Source organism: Hyperoodon ampullatus (genome assembly GCF_949752795.1).
Source record: "Hyperoodon ampullatus genome assembly, chromosome: 19".
NCBI classification, from domain to species: domain Eukaryota; kingdom Metazoa; phylum Chordata; class Mammalia; order Artiodactyla; family Ziphiidae; genus Hyperoodon; species Hyperoodon ampullatus.
In genome coordinates, this window is record NC_136932.1 from 50164293 (window position 1) to 50181897 (window position 17605).

The following is a 17605-nucleotide window of genomic DNA, read 5'->3' on the forward strand; positions in this document are numbered from 1 at the left end:
GTGTCATCCTCCCCCCTTAACCAGAAAGAAGCTGAGGCCCGGAAGGGCTCCACCCCCAAGGCCAGGCAGCCAGAGCCAAGTGTGGGACCCCAGCCCCGGGTTTCCAGGCTGGGACTTTGCTCCCATGTCAAGCTACCTCTCTGTTTCTCCCCTCTGCTCTCCCTTTCCCTCCTCTTCCCCCTCAGTCCCTGCAAGTCTTCCCTTCCTTCCTTCCCCACCCCCACCCACCTGCTAAGGAGGCTGCCAACCTCCTGTCACCCAGGGCTCCTCCTCTCTCCATCTCCCCCTACATCCGGCCTTCCATTCGCTGCCTGCTTCACCTCTAGTGTGCTTTGTCTGTGATGCAGAGGGCACCCTCCTCAGCCAGGGGTGCCGCTGCACAGATCATTTTACTATTCCACATAGAGTGCTCAGGTCACGAACTGCTCACCAACAGGTAAACACATATATGTGGAATCTAAGAAAAAAAAAAAAGGTCATGAAGAACCTAGGGGTAAGATGGGAATAAAGACACAGACCTACTAGAGCATGGACTTGAGTATATGGGGAGGGGCAAGGGTAAGCTGTGACAAAGTGAGAGAGTAGCATGGACATATATACACTACCAAACGTAAAATAGATAGCTAGTGGGAAGCAGCCACATAGCACAGGGAGATCAGCTCGGTGCTTTGTGACCACCTAGAGGGGTGGGATAGGGAGGGTGGGAGGGAGGGAGACGCAAGAGGGAAGAGATATGGGAACATATGTATATGTATAACTGATTCACTTTGTTATAAAGCAGAAACTAACACACCATTGTAGAGCAATTATACTCCAATAAAGATATTTTAAAAAAAGAAAAGAAATTAGAAAATAAAAAGTAAAAAAAAAAAAGCAGGTGTCAGATTGCCCACTCGATTCAGCCTGCTTCTGGGTTGGGCACAGGTGTGCAGTTCACAGTCCCTGCAGGTGATGCCCCGTCACTGGGAGTGGACCAGCCAAGCCCGGAGGCTGCCCATGCAGACATGCAAATGCGGGGCCCCTTTTCTCAGCTCTTTCTCCTAAACCCATGCCCTGCTGTCATTCACATGCCAGCTGATAATAATGCAAATAATTCTTGCCCATAGAAATGCAAATTGTGTTCAGAGGAACGCCATTGATTGTTGTTCTGTGGATACAGACTAGATTTGCCAGTTTTCGCAACTCTGTGTGAATTCATTTCAGGACGCCTTCTTTGACTCTACACATGAGATCATTTGAATTCTCCTTTGAACAGGTTGTAACATCTCATGGGGTCCGAAGCTAATTAATGAGTTAAATACAATCTTTGACACATGTTCATTTTGTTCCGGTAGGAGAGTCATGATGGTACTTATTCAAAATAAACTATCCTTTAATACTCCTGCGGCCAGCTTGGCATCTGGAAACTAGGATGGTGGGGGTTTAGGGACAGGGTGCCCCTGGTGGCAAGAGTGTGACCCCAAATGTCTGACTGGCCCCAGTACTGCTGCTCCCAGCTACTTGTTCCCTTGTCATCGGGCATGGCGGCGGGCAGGGGTGAGGAGGGAGGGGTCCTAGTGATGCTACTCACTAACTAAGTTTTCCTGACAGAAGCGTGGAAAGGCTTCAGTGCTCCCTCCCAAGCAGAAAGGGGCCTTCTTCCCAGTCATGCCCAGACCATGGGGCTCACAGAGGAGGGCTCTGGAAAAACGGGGTGCAAGATCTTTTGCTGGGTTCCTCGGTGAGATATTCATTCAAGCAGCATTAAATGAGCACCTACTATGTGCCAGGTGCTCTGAGAATAGAGTCAACCAGGAGGATTCCCCCTTCTGGTCTCTCTCACCTTCCCTAGGCCTCAGCCCTGCTGTCACTCATCTCCCAACTGACCCTGCCTTCAGATGGGGCCTTCAGGAACCAGAGAGGCCCTATGTTTCCACCCCCAGCCGCCCAGCAAGCCTGGCCCCAAAATCCTCCCGTGGGATGCAAGGCTCCCAGACTCCTGGGCAGCTGATCTGCCTCAACGGCCACTTCCTCCCCTAGGGGAGACTTCCTTACACTGGGGCCTCCTTCCCCAGGGAGGAAATGGGCACCTTTTCCTCACCAAAACCTCTGGGTCTTTAGAGCCCCAGTGTGGGTCAGTGAAAAGAGCAGTGGGCAGCGCATCATACACCTGTTACTCTCTGAGTGGCCTTATGCCGAGGTGTTCCCTGTCCGTTTTCCCACACCGAGGACACGACCATAAGAGCCCCTACTTCATGAGGCTGTGAACGTGAACTAGGACCACGCTGAGAAGTCTCAGCACACGGCCGAGTGCACAGCAAGTTCTGAATAAATGCCGGCTGCGATCATTGTCGTTATTAATTATTAATCCCCCCATAAAAGGCTAAGTGGGGTCAGCATTGTTAATTCCGTCCTATAAACTGGCAAATTGAAATCCAGATGTTAAGGAGGTTCAAAATGTCCCTAAATCTAAGTTCAAGTATGAAGCCAGAAAGCAAGGACTGGGGATCCCACACACCCCAATTTGGATTCACCTCATCAGTTCCCCAGAAGGAAAAAGGACAGGGCCATTTAATGAGTCAATGGGGCCGAAGGATCATACTGGCTGCAAAGGCCCAGCCACCAAAGTCCCAGGAGTCCTGCGCCCAGTTTGCTGTGTCTAGCTTGGTGTAGTTAACGGGGCCATGTAGGCAGCAGGCTGCTCCTGGCACCGAGGCTGAGAGCTCCAGGCAACCCCGCCAGGGAGTGTGGAGGCGGAGACCCCTCTACCTGCCACTCTGCTCAGGATGCTTTCCCACCTGGCCTCCACCTCCCGCTATGGGCACCACCCTGCTGCGAGATGCAAGCGGGTCTCCCGGGAAGCAGATGATCTGAAAGCCCCCTTGGAGGCTCGTTAAAGAGCTTTTGGAGGCTCGGCTGCAAGATGGATGGATGGATGAACAGGAGAGTGGAGCCAGATCTTCCCAGGAGAGGACAGTCCCACTTCCCCGCCCCACTCTCTCCCCACCACCCGTGGTGGACATGTTGGGGCTCAAGGAGGGGAGTAGGAGGAGGTTGTCAGAGTCCATAGGGATGAGATCATACCCTGTTATGGGCTAAGACTGTGCTAATTACAATAGGTGACTCTCATGTGGTGCTTGCTCTGTACCAGACACTGGTCCGAATGCTTTACACGTGCTATTTCGTTTAGTCCTCAAAACCACCATTGGAGGTGAGTAGTATTATCATCCCCATTTTACAGATGAGGAAACTGAGGCACAGAGAGATTCAGTCACTTGTGCAAGCAAAGCATTAGGCATGCAGCACCTCATTGAATTGTTATCACAACAAATCTGTGGTATAAGGGACTGTTTTTATCACCATTTTATAGAGAAAGGAACTGGCTCAGAGAGGTCAAGTAACTTGCACAAGACCACACAGCTAAGAAGTAAGGAGAATGTGAATTAGGACGCAGGGCTAATTCATATTAGCCACCCGTACCCTAAGCTCGGGCTCTCCATCACCATGTCATATTGCTGTCAACCCTGAGATGCAGCTGTGTTATCGCCAATCCCATTTTCCAGAAGAAGAAACCAGGGCCCTCAGGGCAAAGTGACTAGCCCAGGGCACACAGTAGTACATTAATCAGGACCAGTGCCAGCATGTCTGTCTCCACACTCCAAAGACCGCTTTCCAGGACTCCATACACACTGCACTTGTGGAGTCCACATCTTCCCCATCAGACCAGGTGCTGCCAGAGTTAGGGGCCTGTCACCTCTCCACTTCCAGACCTTCCTCACACAGACGCAGCCAGGAGGGACTCCCCGTAGAGAAGGTGCTTCCTTGGGCACAGCTGTCTAACAGGTAGGGAGTTTCCTATCCCCGAAGGTCTGTATCAGAGGCTGGAGGGAAGGTCGCTAGAGACCTGCTTGGGGTGGGCCTCCGTGGACCCGATCTCAGAGGAACCTCAAAGTTCTACCCAGTTCCCAAGAGCTTCCTCTGGAATCCTTGACCCTTGGGAGTCCCTTACACCCCCCTTATGACCTACCCTCTGTCTCACGGTCTCAGCCTGAAGGGTGCACTGGCTCCCAGTCTCATCTCTCTCTGCTCCCGTCCACCCCTGGGTGACCTTGGGCGGCAGGCACTTCCACTCTGGGCCTTGTCCCTGCGGGAGAAGAAGAGGGTCCCACCCTCAAGACCGCACACAAATTGACCCATGAGAGGACCCGGCCCAGCGGAGGCAGTGGGCCCAGGACACTCAGGAACCCAACCCACCAGCCACTTGGATGCCCTCGCACTAGGGTAGGAGACACGTGTGAAAGGCTCTTATGGAAATGAGCTGCCCACCAATGCCTGGGGCCTATGCGGTTGTCTGGACAAAGTACACAGGATGCAGGTGGAGAGATGAAGAGAGAGGGAAAAAGCCGGGGACAGAGACCAAGAGATGGGCGAGATAAATGACAGAAAGAGAGAGATGGAGAAGAGACAGAGGGAGACAGAGACGGAGACACACAGACGGAAGCGGAGAAAAAGACAGAGAGCCAGAGAGATTCACCAAGACAGAGAACACGCAGAGAGAAAGACAGAGATACACCTACAAATCCAAATATAGACCTTGAGGAAGACAGGCAGTGAGAAAACAGGGAATCTAACAGCTAGAGAGAGAGAGAGGAAGAAGGGAAGGGAAGAGGGGAGACACAGAGTGAGCTAAAGGGTGATTTCAAAAGGAAGACAGAACAGGTGCAGAAGAAACAGAAGCAGAGAAAGGACGGGAGCAAGAGGACTGTCCGGAAGAGAGGAAGAGGAGGAGGGAGGGCAGAGGCAGCCTGGACCCCCAGACCCACCACCCACATGGCTCCTGATTTCCTAAAGGCATGAGAACGATAACCATTAAACTCTATAAATAATTTTATCCACCGAGCCTCCTAAATGGGTTCTCTGTGTCTATGAAAGCTTTTAAAAACCATTTGCTTGGTAAACATGCAGACAGCAAACAAAGGCCTTTTCCTAGCAGCGGGAGGGGAGGCTGGAAGACTAATTAGGCTGAGGGGTAATTAACAGGGAGCCTGTGCCTGCTAGTGCCCTGCCCGCCTCCTCCCCTGCGGGCCTGGGAGCCAGCTGAGGCTGCCGGTCTGGAGCGGGTCCCTGGCTCTTCACCCGCTTCCCCACCGTGTTCCTCTCTTCCTGGCTCAGTGCCAGCTCATAGCCACACCCTGGGCATGGGAGAGCCACACCTCGGCCAATGACCCACGCTGAGTCAGCCCACCTACACGTGGAGAGCATCTTATTCTTTTCTTTTTTTTTTTTTTGCGGTACGCGGGCCTCTCACTGTTGTGTCCTCTCCCGTTGCGGAGCACAGGCTCTGGATGCACAGGCTCAGCGGCCATGGCTCGCGGGCCCAGCTGCTCCGCGGCATGTGGGATCCTCCCGGACCGGGGCACGAACCCGTGTCCCCGGCATCGGCAGGCGGACTCCCAACCACCGCGCCGCCAGGGAAGCCCGCATCTTATTCTTAACAGCAGCCTGAGGGAGGTAAAACCTTAGCACTGGTGTTCCTATGGATTTAGAAACTTCTCCTTTGTCTCTAGCTTGAGTCCCTCATGGTTTTCCATGCCCTCCAGCCTTTAGACCTGAGGTTTCCCCCCTGCCTAAAAACAGACTGGGTGACCTCTCAGAGAGGGAGTTTCTATCCCTGACTCTAAATCTCAATGTCTAGTGTCAGTCCCAGGCCCTCCTTTCAAATAGGTTTCCAGGCCCCTCCTGTGCCTACCTCTGGACTGGCCCACCTTGTCAATATCCTTCCTAAATCTTCACGCGGAACTGGACCTGCCCAGAGTAAAACAAGCTTGCCCCTTATTTTGGCTGCTGTTGTGTATGAACAGAGTCCAGGAGAAGTTAGCTGCTTGGGTATAGGTACCTCTCCCTGCCAGCTCCTTAAAAAGCATTACTGCTGCCTGAGCCACTATGGAGAACAGTATGGAGGTTCCTCATAAACCTAAAAATAAAACTGCCATATGATCCAGCAATCCCAATCCTGGGCATATACCTGGCCAAATTATAATTCAAAAAGATACATGTACCCCTATGAATAGCAGCACTATTCACAATAGCCAAGACATGGAAACAACCTAATGTCATTGACAGATGAATGGATAAAGAAGATGTGATACACACACACACACACACACACACACACACACACAATGGAATACTACTCAGCATCAAAAAGAACAAAATAATGCCATTTGCAGCAACATGGATGCAACTAGAGATTATCATACTAAGTGAAGTAAATCAGAGAGAGAAAGGCAAATACCATATGACATTACTTATATGTGAAATCTAAAATATGGCACAAATGAACCTATCTACAAAACAGAAACAGACTCACAGACATAGATAACAGACTTGTGGTTGCCAAGGGGGAGGTGGAGAGGGAGAGGGACGGACTGGGAGTTTGGGATTAGCAGGTGCAAACTATTACGTATAGAATGGATAAACAACAAGGTCCTACTGTATAGCACAGGGAACTATATCCAATCTCCTAAGACAAACCATAATGGAAAAGAATATTAAAAAAGAATGTATATATGTGTATAACTGAGTCGCTTTGCTGTACAGCAGAAATTAGCACAACAATGTAAATCAACTATACTTCAATTAAAAAAAAAAGAATCACTGCTGGCTGGTATCAGCTGACTACTTGCTAAACCCCCAGGTCTTTGTCACTCCTGCTGGCCCAGCCTTGGCTCTTGGGACCCTCAAAGCAGGATGTCCTCTTTGTCCCTGTTAAGCTTCATCTTGTCAGATTCTGGTCTTTGCTCCAATCAACAGAGATGCTCTTAGATCCTGATTGCATCACCCAGCTTATTTGCAATCCCTTCTGGTCCCAATTCAGTCTCCGGGGATGGGCCCAGGGGCACTCTGGGGGCACTCTGGGTGTTGCTGGGTACAAGGCACCCTTCTCTCCCCTTGCTCCTCAGTGGTGATCCACGTGTGGGCTGCTCTGGCTCTTTGAACTGCCCACTGCCATCAAGCTCCCCGTTCACGCTACACATAGTGGCCTAGCTGTGCCAGAGAGCCGGGATCCTGGCGTCACGGGACGGGGCTCACATGGCCCAAGGTGGTCTGTTGGTGCTGAGGCACCTCCATTCAGCCATCTCTGACCCCACAGTTCCCTGACTCCATAAACGTAGAGCTCACACAAGCTCCAGATAACAAAGAGGGAGGCTGCACCCTCCCACCAGCTGTGACGAAGCAGGAGCCTGCCCTTCCGATGTCCGGAGGCCTTGGTAAGCGTGGCCACGGGAGGAGAGGCTACTGGATGGCAGCTTGTTTCCCAGTGCTGGTACTTAACAGCTCTCAGCACAAGGCCCCAGTCACCCAGGGATGCGGTAGCTGTGGTTTCCCAAACTCCACCTGCGTCAAATTGACAAGGAAGAGGAGCCCAGGACTCCAGCCGGCCTGTCCCTGAGTCCTGTGTCCAGTAGGGGTAAGAGCCAAGGGGGGTGGGCAGTGCACAAGTCACTGGCTAGAACTCATTCTGGGTTGGCTCTGGGAAAAACAAGTCACCTGACAATAGGCAACCTAATTGAGTGTCTTACATAGTGTCTAAGATCGTAAATTTTGTAGGACTGCAGCTCTGCCATTTAGCTGCTGGGTGACCCTGAGAAAGTTACTTAACCTTTCTGAGCCTCTATCTTCTGATGTGTAAAATGAGAATACTACCGCCTCCTTACAGGGGTCATCTGGGCATTTATTGAGGGCCCACTGAGTCCCAGGAGCCACGAAAGGACTGCTTCTTTTCTGCCCCACAGAGTAGATGCTGCAAGTTCAAATCGATTTTCCAGAATCCTTGGAACCAGATTTTTGAAAAGGACTTCAGTGCATGTTCTGTTTATTTCATGATGCCTCCAGGGGCGCACCCCATCATCAGAGACATGCATCTGCGGCTAATCGTGTGATAACTCTCTGGTTACAGCCTCACATCAGGTCAAATTTTTCACCAAATGAGTTTTGAAACAAAACTCAGTTTTCTGACATTGTTGGCTTCCTGAATTGCAGGTGGACCTGAATTACCATCCCCATTTTTTAGGTGAGGCGTCGGAAGCTGGGCTCAGGCTGCATTGCCCCAGGACGCCCAGCCAGTGGAAGCAGGGCTGAGGCCTGTCTGCTGCGTCCAGGACCTGAGTCCTTGTGTGGTCACCTCACCTTCTGGAGTGATCAGTACGTGATTTTGCCTCTTGCTTCCTACCCAGTGCCTTCATGTCAGGTCCCCTCTTCCAACGCGGTAATCTCCGAGGGGCAAACTGGGGAGGTTTAATGTCTGTGAACAAGGCATTAAGTCCCAGACTGGGGAGTGACTTTTGCAGTGATCCAGGGGTTTGTCCTTGCTGCCCTCACCTGCCTTCCTTGCTGGCCTCTCTCTCCAGCCCAGGCCCTTTCCTTACACAGTGCCCATCCCTCAGGCCTCACTCAGGCCAGAGTCAAAGGTCCATTACAGCTTGGTACCCATGGGGGCATGTGTGTGCTTACTTGTGAGCCAAAGGCAGGCATGGAGAAGATGGGACGAGGGCAACGTGCCCTGCCCTGACACAGGGACTGTGGGTCAGTGGCGTGTCTTCATGGTGCTCTGGAAAAAACCTCTCCACCCAGCCAGGTCCTACCCCACCCAAGTCCTGGCAGGGGGATCATCGTCAAGAATGTAGGCTTGAGATGTCCTCCTGCTGGGCCTCCCCTCCACCCCAGCCCACAGGCAGCCCCTTCTCCCAGCTGCCTTCCCCAAACCCAAAGGGTGTCAGGTTTACTGAAGGTCTGTGTACTGTGCTGCCCCCAGGTTCAACCACCCCTTCTGTCTCTGTCCTGTGGCTGGGCTCCCACCCTGAGATCATTGTGTTTTTTTCCTATTGCTGCAATAACACAGCACCACAAGCTTGGTGGCTTAAACATATTTATTACTCTACAGTTCTGGAAGCCAGAAGTGTGAAATGAGTCTTGCTGGGCTAAGATCAAGGTGTCCGCAGGGCTGTGTTCCTTCTGAAGGCTCTAGAGGAGAATCTGTTCCCTCGCCTTTTCCAGCTTCTAGAGGCGGCCCACATTCCTTGGCTGGTGGCCCCTCACACTGCATTGGTTCCAACCTTGCTTTTGCCATCACATCCTCTCTGCCTCTTCTGCCTTCTTCCATATTTAAGGACCCTTGTGATTATTTTGGGCCCGCCTGGATAATACTGGGTTGGCCAAAAAGTTGATTTGGGTTTTCTGTAACATCTTACGGGAAAACCCAAACGATCTTTTTGGCCAACCCAATACAAGACACCCTGCTTACCTTAAGGTCAGCTGATTAACAACCTTAATTCCACCTGCAACCTTAATTCTCCTTTGCCACGTAACCTAACATATTCACAGGTTCCAGGGATTAGGATGTGGACGTCTCTGAGAGGCCACTGTCTGCCTACCACATTATGCCAACAGCCACGGAAGCCAGGGAAGCAGCGTACTGAGGGCGAAAGGGCGTGGGCTGGAGAGTAAGGAGGTCTCAGCTCACAAACTGTTCTGCCCCTCAATGCTGGGATGACCCTAAGTAAGTGACTTAACCTCTCTGTGCTTCAGCTATCTCATTCATTCAACAACTATGCATGGACCACCTACTATACAATGAGTCTAAGTTCAGGGGATAGAGCAAGGACTTCCTCTCATGGAACTTACTTCCTAGTGGGAGAGAGACAGAAAAGAACCAAATCAATATATTAAATGTCAGGTGGTGGGAATAATTGTTATGGAGGAAAATAAGCAGGGGAAGGGTAAAAGGACTGAAGGGTGGGGTGAGAGGTTATTTTAGGAAAAGTGGTCAAGAAAAGCCTCTCTGAAGAGGTGACAGTTGAGCTGAATGAAGTGAGTGGATGGGTCAAGGCCTGTGAATGCATATCAAGAGAAGGACATTCCAGGCAGATGTGAACAGTACATGCAAAGGCCCTGAGGCAGGAGTGTGCCTGGAGAGTGAGGAGTGGCAAGGACACCAGGGTGGTGAAAGGAAGCAAGTTGTAAGGACTTTGGAGAGGCAATGGGGGTCACAGTCACTAGGGCCTGGTGGGCCATAGGGGGCACTTTGGGTTTTACATCAAATGAGATGGTCAAGTTGAGAGTAAGAACTTTTCAAGAATTAATATTGTGTAAGAATACATAGCACAAGTGCTGAAATATAACAGCAGCTTAATAAACTGAAATTCCTAACTTCCAGGGCAGAGGCCATGTCTCCTCCATAAGTCCGGGAGCTCCCACGGGCCAGCCTCTGTCTCCCCCATCGGACTAGGGCATCCTCCCGTGAGAGCATCTTCAGGGGACTGCAGGGCTTCCTCTGCGTTCAGATGCCACAGCCCAGAGCCCAGCCCTCTCCCAACAGCCTCCAGCATCCGGCCCTGTTTGTGTTTTCTCAGTATTTCCCGCAGCCCCCATGATTCTGTTAGTTTTTGTTGCTCCTTTATTAATTGGCTTTTCTGTTCTTGGGCTTATTTGATTTCCACTTAATTGCTTAATGACAGCAAGGTTTTTTTTGGGTCTTTTCTTTCCCAGAAGAGCGGCAGGTGCTGGACAGTGGGCTGGGCATGCTGCTCAGGGCCATCTGATCTTCTCCGGGGCAGGCTCTTCTCCCACTTGGGCTATCAGGTCCCCCTCCCACCTGTCACCCTACGGGGGACAGAGGAGGGAGGCCGGAGGCTGCTGCAGCTCTAAGCTGCAGACCAGGGCCACCCTGGGTGTTTGCAGCCAGGGGCTGCTACTGCGATTCCAGTTAAACACCTTCTGTGGAGCGCGGATCCAAGCCACTGGGCTTGGCCTTGAATACACAGCATCACTCACTCTCAGCAGCTGGAAAGTCGAAGCCTAATATCCAGGCTGAGGTCACAGAGGCTCCCAGTGAACTTGCCTGGGGCCACAGAGCCAGCACTGAGCAGGATGGAAGCCAGCTTTGCCAGATGCAAAAGGTAGGCCCTCCCTTTTCCGTGGGATGGGAGAGTGAACGTGATGGACTAGGGTCCTGCGCTCTTGGACCTCACAACGCAGCAATGAGAGCTGCGTCCACCTGACCAGACCTCCCCCCTTGGAGGAGGAAGGGGGAGGGAGGGAAGGAAGTTCTCTGAATATGTACAAGGTGCCAGGCGTACGCTGACCTCTTACATTCACCATATCGTTTAATCCTCATGGCAACTCTAGGAAGAAGTACATCGAACATGACTTATAGATGAGGGCCCTGGGAGGCTGAGAGAGGTCAAGGGCTTTGCTCAAAGTCACACCACTGTAAGTGTGAGCCGTAACTTGAACTCAGATTTGTCAGAATCCAAATCCTGAGCTCCTTTGAGGCCACCATGCTGGAGACTGGAGAAGGGTCTTATTTTTGTGGGCTGGGCAGGGATGAAGCTGTGGATGGCTGGTGACCACTTGGTGTGTGGTTGGGGTGGGGCGGGCAGCTACCTGAGACGGACCGTACTGGAAGGAGGTGGTTTGCTAGGGAATCAGACCGAAAGCGCCCCCTTCATGCATGTGATCTGGGCTCGGGCCCTGCAGGGAGCACCCAGCAAGGCTGTCTGAGCTGCCCCCTGGCCCTTGAGCCTCTTTGTCTGGGGACACTCCGGGCCTAAACTTCAGGGACTTCCCTTCCACTACACTGGGGCTGCCAGGGCTGCTCAGAAACTTCAGTCTCTCTCTCTCTCATACACACACATACACACACACGCACGTAATCTGTGTTCTCACAGCCCAGCATTCTAAACCCTGCCCAGCCTGGCCCCAAACTCTTCAAGCTCATTTTCTAACACCTGGCACCTCCCAGCATACACACCTCATCCTACAGCAAGCCAGGGGTCTCCATGCAGGGATTGTTGATGGCCAGGAACATAAAGCCACTCATACTCACTCAAGGGAGTTTAAGGGAAGCACACAGGACACCTCTTGGGGCCCCAGGCTTCTCTCTGCTCCCTTCTGCTCCTCAAGCACGCCGGCCTTCTCTGCCTACCCGTAGCTCCATAATGTGGGCTGACACCAATTCCCGCTTCCGGGATGAGCTTCCTGTCCACTCACCTGCTCACCGCCATCCATCTGACTAGTTCTCAGGGTTCAAATTCCCAGAAGCAGGGCTCTGATTGGCTCAGCATAGGTCAGGGCTCTACGTCTGGTCCAGTCAGCTGTGCCGACAAGGGATGGAGTTCCTTGGACATAGGACTGCCCTGTCTAAGGGCTGTCTAAGGGCTCAGGGTCTCTAAGAGCCGGCAGTGAGCCTAGAACAACGGTTGACATTGGGCCCCTTCTTGATCCTCCAACAGACCTATCCCTGCCAGCCTTTGCTCTTGCTGTCTCTCCGCCTGAACACCTGCCCACAGATCTCTGTCCTTTGTGGTCCAGAGCAAGTTATTTGATTTCTCCAGCCCCCCAGCTGGGTAAAGCCCCCACCCCCAACACCTTGGGTTGGGCCCCTACCCCACCTCTCCCCCCATGGCCTCTTCCAATGATTCACTCCTGGTTTATCTGGGCTCTTCCCCAGTGCACACGGATTTGGTCCTGCCCAGCCGCAGTTTGCCCGGGCACAACGTCCTTACCCCTTACCCTGCACTGATGTTCAAACAAACTGAATAGGGGAAAAGCAATTGCATATTCTGCAGACCCAATCAGGACAGTGAGGCTAACTCACTGAGAAAACCCAGGCTTTTCCGCAGCCAAGCTGACTCCCCCTCTAGCCTGAGAAAATGTCTCCTTGCCAGCCCAGCCTCCAAGCTAACCCCACACCCTCAGACCAGACCTATTCGGCCAGACTCCCCCTGAGGCCCCCATCTTCCCAAGTTTCCCATTCTGGGGCCCATCTCCCCCCCTTCTGAACACCTTATCTGAAACTCTCAGGGGCGGGTTACTCTTCCACCTCCTCCCACACCTGCAAAATCTTTTAAAGTAGAGCTCACAGTCAAAATGCTCAGATGCTGAAGATAATAATCCCGCCCTCTTCACCCCCTTTGTCTGTAGAGCAGGGTCTGATTTGGACTTTCCATTCTAAGCCCCATTAAATTTTTCCCCTCTCTTCTTTTTTAAACACAGGGTAATTTAAATCCTCTTTTCACAGCTGAGAAGCTTTCAACTTTGGCACTAGAACTGGGGTTTGATATATTTATTTTTTGATCCTCAGAATAGATTTTTTTTTCCCAGCCAGAGGGACCCCCTGATCCTGATCGAGCTCTTGCCTTTACAGAAATGATTGCTCAGACCCAGGAGGAGAGGCGACCCGCCCAAGGTCACAGAGTGCAGGTGGGCTGAGGACCCAGGTCTCCTGATGCCCTTCCTCTGGACTCCTCTATTTTCACTCTGCTGCAGATGGTCACTTTTTCTAACTTGCAGCAACTATGTGCTTAAAGAGAAAGACAGGAGGGAATTAGATCAGCCAGCATCACCTGAGAGAAGGCAGAAGACAAACCAGCTCCAGCACAGACCAGAACAATTATGAGGAGAATCACTGTGTGACCACAGAGCTGGCGGCTGGGCCTAGTGGGCAGTGCTAGAACACAGCTGCCTCCAGAGCCCCCTGGCCCCCAAGCAGGGCCTCGGGCACTAAGAAATAGTGGCCCTGGTGCCTCTGCTTCCCTGACACTCCAGGTGAGGCCGGGATCCCAGGATCTACCCTTTGTTCTGGCTGCTGTCATCACAGAGCTCGAGGTTCACTGCGGGCTTGCTAGGTGCCAGGCCCTTTGCACCCACACGGTCACATCCAGCCTTCGCAACAATCCCGCGAGGCCGCCACCATTCCACTATACCCACTCTACAGATGAGGAAACTGAGGCTCAGAGGAACCCAGCAACTTGTTCAAGGTCACACAGCAGATAGAAGGTAGATCTGGGATCAGAAGCTGTCTGGCTCCAGAGCCCACACTCTTCCCATTACGCCCCTCAGATTAGATTTTCTGAAGTTCCACAGGCTGGGAAGGAGCCAGGGGCAGAGGACCAGAGTAGGACTGAGGGCCATTCCATCCACTAATTAAAAAAAAAAAAAATGCTGTCTGTCATGAGTGCCTGGGGCCATGCAAATCAGCAGATGGCTGACCTTGTTGCCAACCAGGGTGGACCCCAGCCGGCAGCATCAGCGGATCAGACACTCACCTGGGATCAGGCCTTTCTTTTCTTCCCCTGGAGGCTGACCCTGCCTGTGTGGACAGGCCAGCCATTCCAAGGCCATTCCAAGGCTAAGATACCTGTACACCTGTACCTGAACAGGGGTGTGGCCCTGGACCATGGGGGTGGGTGGCATCAAAGGAGACTTAGATGGAAGCGAGTTGTGCCAGGGCCGTGGACGGACCCGCCCCCATTCCAGAAAGTCCTGCACTGGTGGAGGAGAGGGAGAAGGAGAAGCCTCTGGCAGTAGAAAAATGAAGCTGCTCTCTCCTTAGAGCTTGGGTCTTAGGAGGACTCTCCGTGGGACTGGTGCTCACCCAAGTAAAAGCCCACGGTCTTGAGATGACCGTCAGGGCCCTGTATGACCTGTGACCTCAGTGACCTCATGCCCTCTTCGGTCCTTGCTCTTCCTCAGCCACATCTGCCGCCTCGCTATTCCTGAAATACCCCAGGCACAGTCCTGCCCCGGAGCCTTTGCAACTGCAGGTCCCTCTGCCTGCACCTCCTCCAGACCTCACACGGTTGACTCATCTCTTCCCTAGAACGGCAAGTCAGCTCACCGTTGCCTACCCCCCCGTTCTCACCTTTTCTATTTAATACCTCTGGCCGTCTAGTATAATATATTTTGTCCTAATGGATGCCTGTATTTGTTTGTCTGTCCGACATATGCTCTGTGAGGGCAGGGATTTTGTCTGTTTTGCTCTCTTCCTGGAGTTTCCAACAGTGCCTTGCGCGTACATGCATCGTCCTTGAATGAGGTCTTAAACTTTCCAAAGGCAGAAATGGGCATCACCTGGGCCACAGTCTGGGTGGATGTTTGGAAGTGGCAAACACCAACCACTGGTCACATCCAGGCACCTGTAAGACTACCCAACTGTGAACGAGTGTGCGAGTGAGGGCAGTGGGAGGCCAGCCAGGGCAGGGAGGAAATTTCCACCGTGTGGTCCCAATTATCATGTAATTACAGCCTCGTTTCTCTCCACTGCAGCATCTGCTTCTATTCAACCAGGAGGGTCTAGACCAACACTAAGGGGGGTGTGTGTGTGTGTGTGTGTGTGTGTGTGTGAGAGAGAGAGAGAGAGAGAGAGAGAGAGAGATGAGAGAGAAGTTTTTAGAAAAACATATTCAGAGTCAACAGGCAGCCACAGACCAACAGCACCCAAAGGGTATGTGCCAGCAAAACAACTGCCTTTTCCCTTCTAGTAAATTCCCCATAGGGGCTGTGGTACCTGAGTCAGTAAGGAAGTTCTAGGAAAGAGCAATGAAGAGCCCCCAAGGCTATATTTACCTGACATCCAACATCTGGATGAAAAGTGAAAAATCCTCATTGTCAGGGTGTTTTTTCTCTGTACAAAGCTCTAGGTATTTAGAAACATCTGGGTGACGGGCTGGCTGATTCTGCTTTTCGTCCAGATGTTCAGCCCGACTATGGTTGCTGTAGAGACAGGTTCAAGCTGGGGGGGAGGGGGCGTGGAGACAGTCGGGGAGAAGGGGCCACAGTCCTGCCCTGAGGAACCTTCTGACCCTTGGTTCACTCTAGTCTTTGCCACTTGGCTCCTCAGCTGGAAGGATCTGTTCTCCCCAACCCCTCACACAGCCCCCAAGTTGCACAGAGCTGAGACACACTGACGTTTATGCAACATCTTCCACTGGGAATCAGCCAGCCCAGCACAGAATTAGCTGGCATCTTCCCACTCTTGGATTATACAGACAGCGACTTTGATCGAATCTGGCAACCAGATTTATGAATCAGTCGATATTTATTGCAGGGAACAATCCATCTTCATGTTGGTCTGTGCACACAGAACCCTGCTCCAGGCACGCCCAGAGGCCTTGGTGCTAAATGTTGAAGAGCTCGGGGTGAACATGTCTGAGGAGGGGGCAAAGGAAAGGGGTATGACACCATCAAAAACGAGACAAAATATAATGTGAAGTGTAACTGGTAGGGGGAGAGAGGGAAGGAGGTAGCTACCCTATCCATCCCATGTTCGTCCCGGTCTGCCTTTCTCAACCCTCTCCAAACACTCACATCCTCCAACTAGCAAAATTCACTATTTGTTTTGTTGTTGTTAAATTTATTTATATTATTTATTTATTTTTGGCTGTGTTGGGTCTTTGTTGCTGCGCGCGGGCTTTCTCTCGTTGCGGCGAGTGGGGGTACTCTTCGTTGCGGTGCGCAGGCTTCTCATTGCGGTGGCTTCTCTTGTTGCGGAGCACGGGCTTGTTGCGCGCGGGCTTCAGTAGTTGTGGCACCGTGGGCTCCGTAGTTGTGGCTCGCGGGCTCTAGAGTGCAGGCTCAGTAGTTGTGGCGCACGGGATTAGTTGCTCCACAGCATGTGGGATCTTCCCGAACCAGGGCTTGAACCCGTGTCCCCTACATTGGCAGGCAGATTCTTAACCACTGCGCCACCAGAGAAGTCCAGAAGTCACTAATTATTAACATTCTTTGAAGTCAAACATGTTGCAAAATTTTGATGCAATGCATTCCAGTGAACTGAAAGCGTGTGTGTGTTCTTCTAATGATCTACGCTTTTGTTCTCTCCCCTGCCCACTGGACCATTAAAGAAATTAACTGAGCTTGACCACCCAAGCCCAGTCTTCTGATGGACCAATCAGAGAGCCAAGGTTCTAGCTCAGCTGATGAATGGCCAGGGAAAAGGCTACTCAGGATTCTCTCATTTGCATGCCTGCACTGATTGGCTAAACCACAGCCCCTGTAGTAGAAAGTAAGCTCCCAGTTAAAGCAGAGGGAATCCAAGTGTCCATCCATCCAATGGCAGTCTGTTTATTTTGAGGCCTAGGAAGGATGGTCTGTTACTGTTCTGGGCTCCTCAGAGTAATTGTAAGAAGTGAGGGGTGGAATTTAAGACAGGTGGGAAGAAAGAATTAAAATGGTCACCTTCTAGTGCCTCCTTCCCAGCCCTAACTAACTCTGCATCCTGCCCCAACTACTCCTATTCTTCTGGCCCTCTGTGCCAAGGCCACCACCCTTTTGACACTGTGCCGAAAGCCCACCCCAAAGACCCTCCCCCACCTGGAGCTTCTTGCAGGAAATACAAGGCACTAAGGGACACTGAGGAAGGGAAAGGGAAATGTTTGAGGGGCTTAGTAGCCCTCCAAAAATTAAAGAGCAGAGTCTCTACCAGCAGGGAGATGAGAGACACTCTGACCCTTCCTCACTTCTCCAGCCTTCACACCATTTAGGATCATGAGGGCTATTCTAGGAGTGATGGAGGAGCTGGGGGGCAACGGCTGGGTTGGGGAGACAGGGCCTGGCACCATCTTCATCCACCCACAAAGCTTGGGCTTGAAGTTGAGCAGAGGAACTGCTTTCTTTCCTTACAGAGACAATAGGTCTGGGCAGGGAGGGGCAGGCCAGGAAAAGAGGCATCTCAGGAACTAACTCCCCAGATGGTGCAGACAAGGAAAGGGCTGGGCCAGCCCCTGTCTCCCAAATGGGAGGAGAATGGAAAGCACCCAGAGGACATAAGAGAAAACTGCCCCCC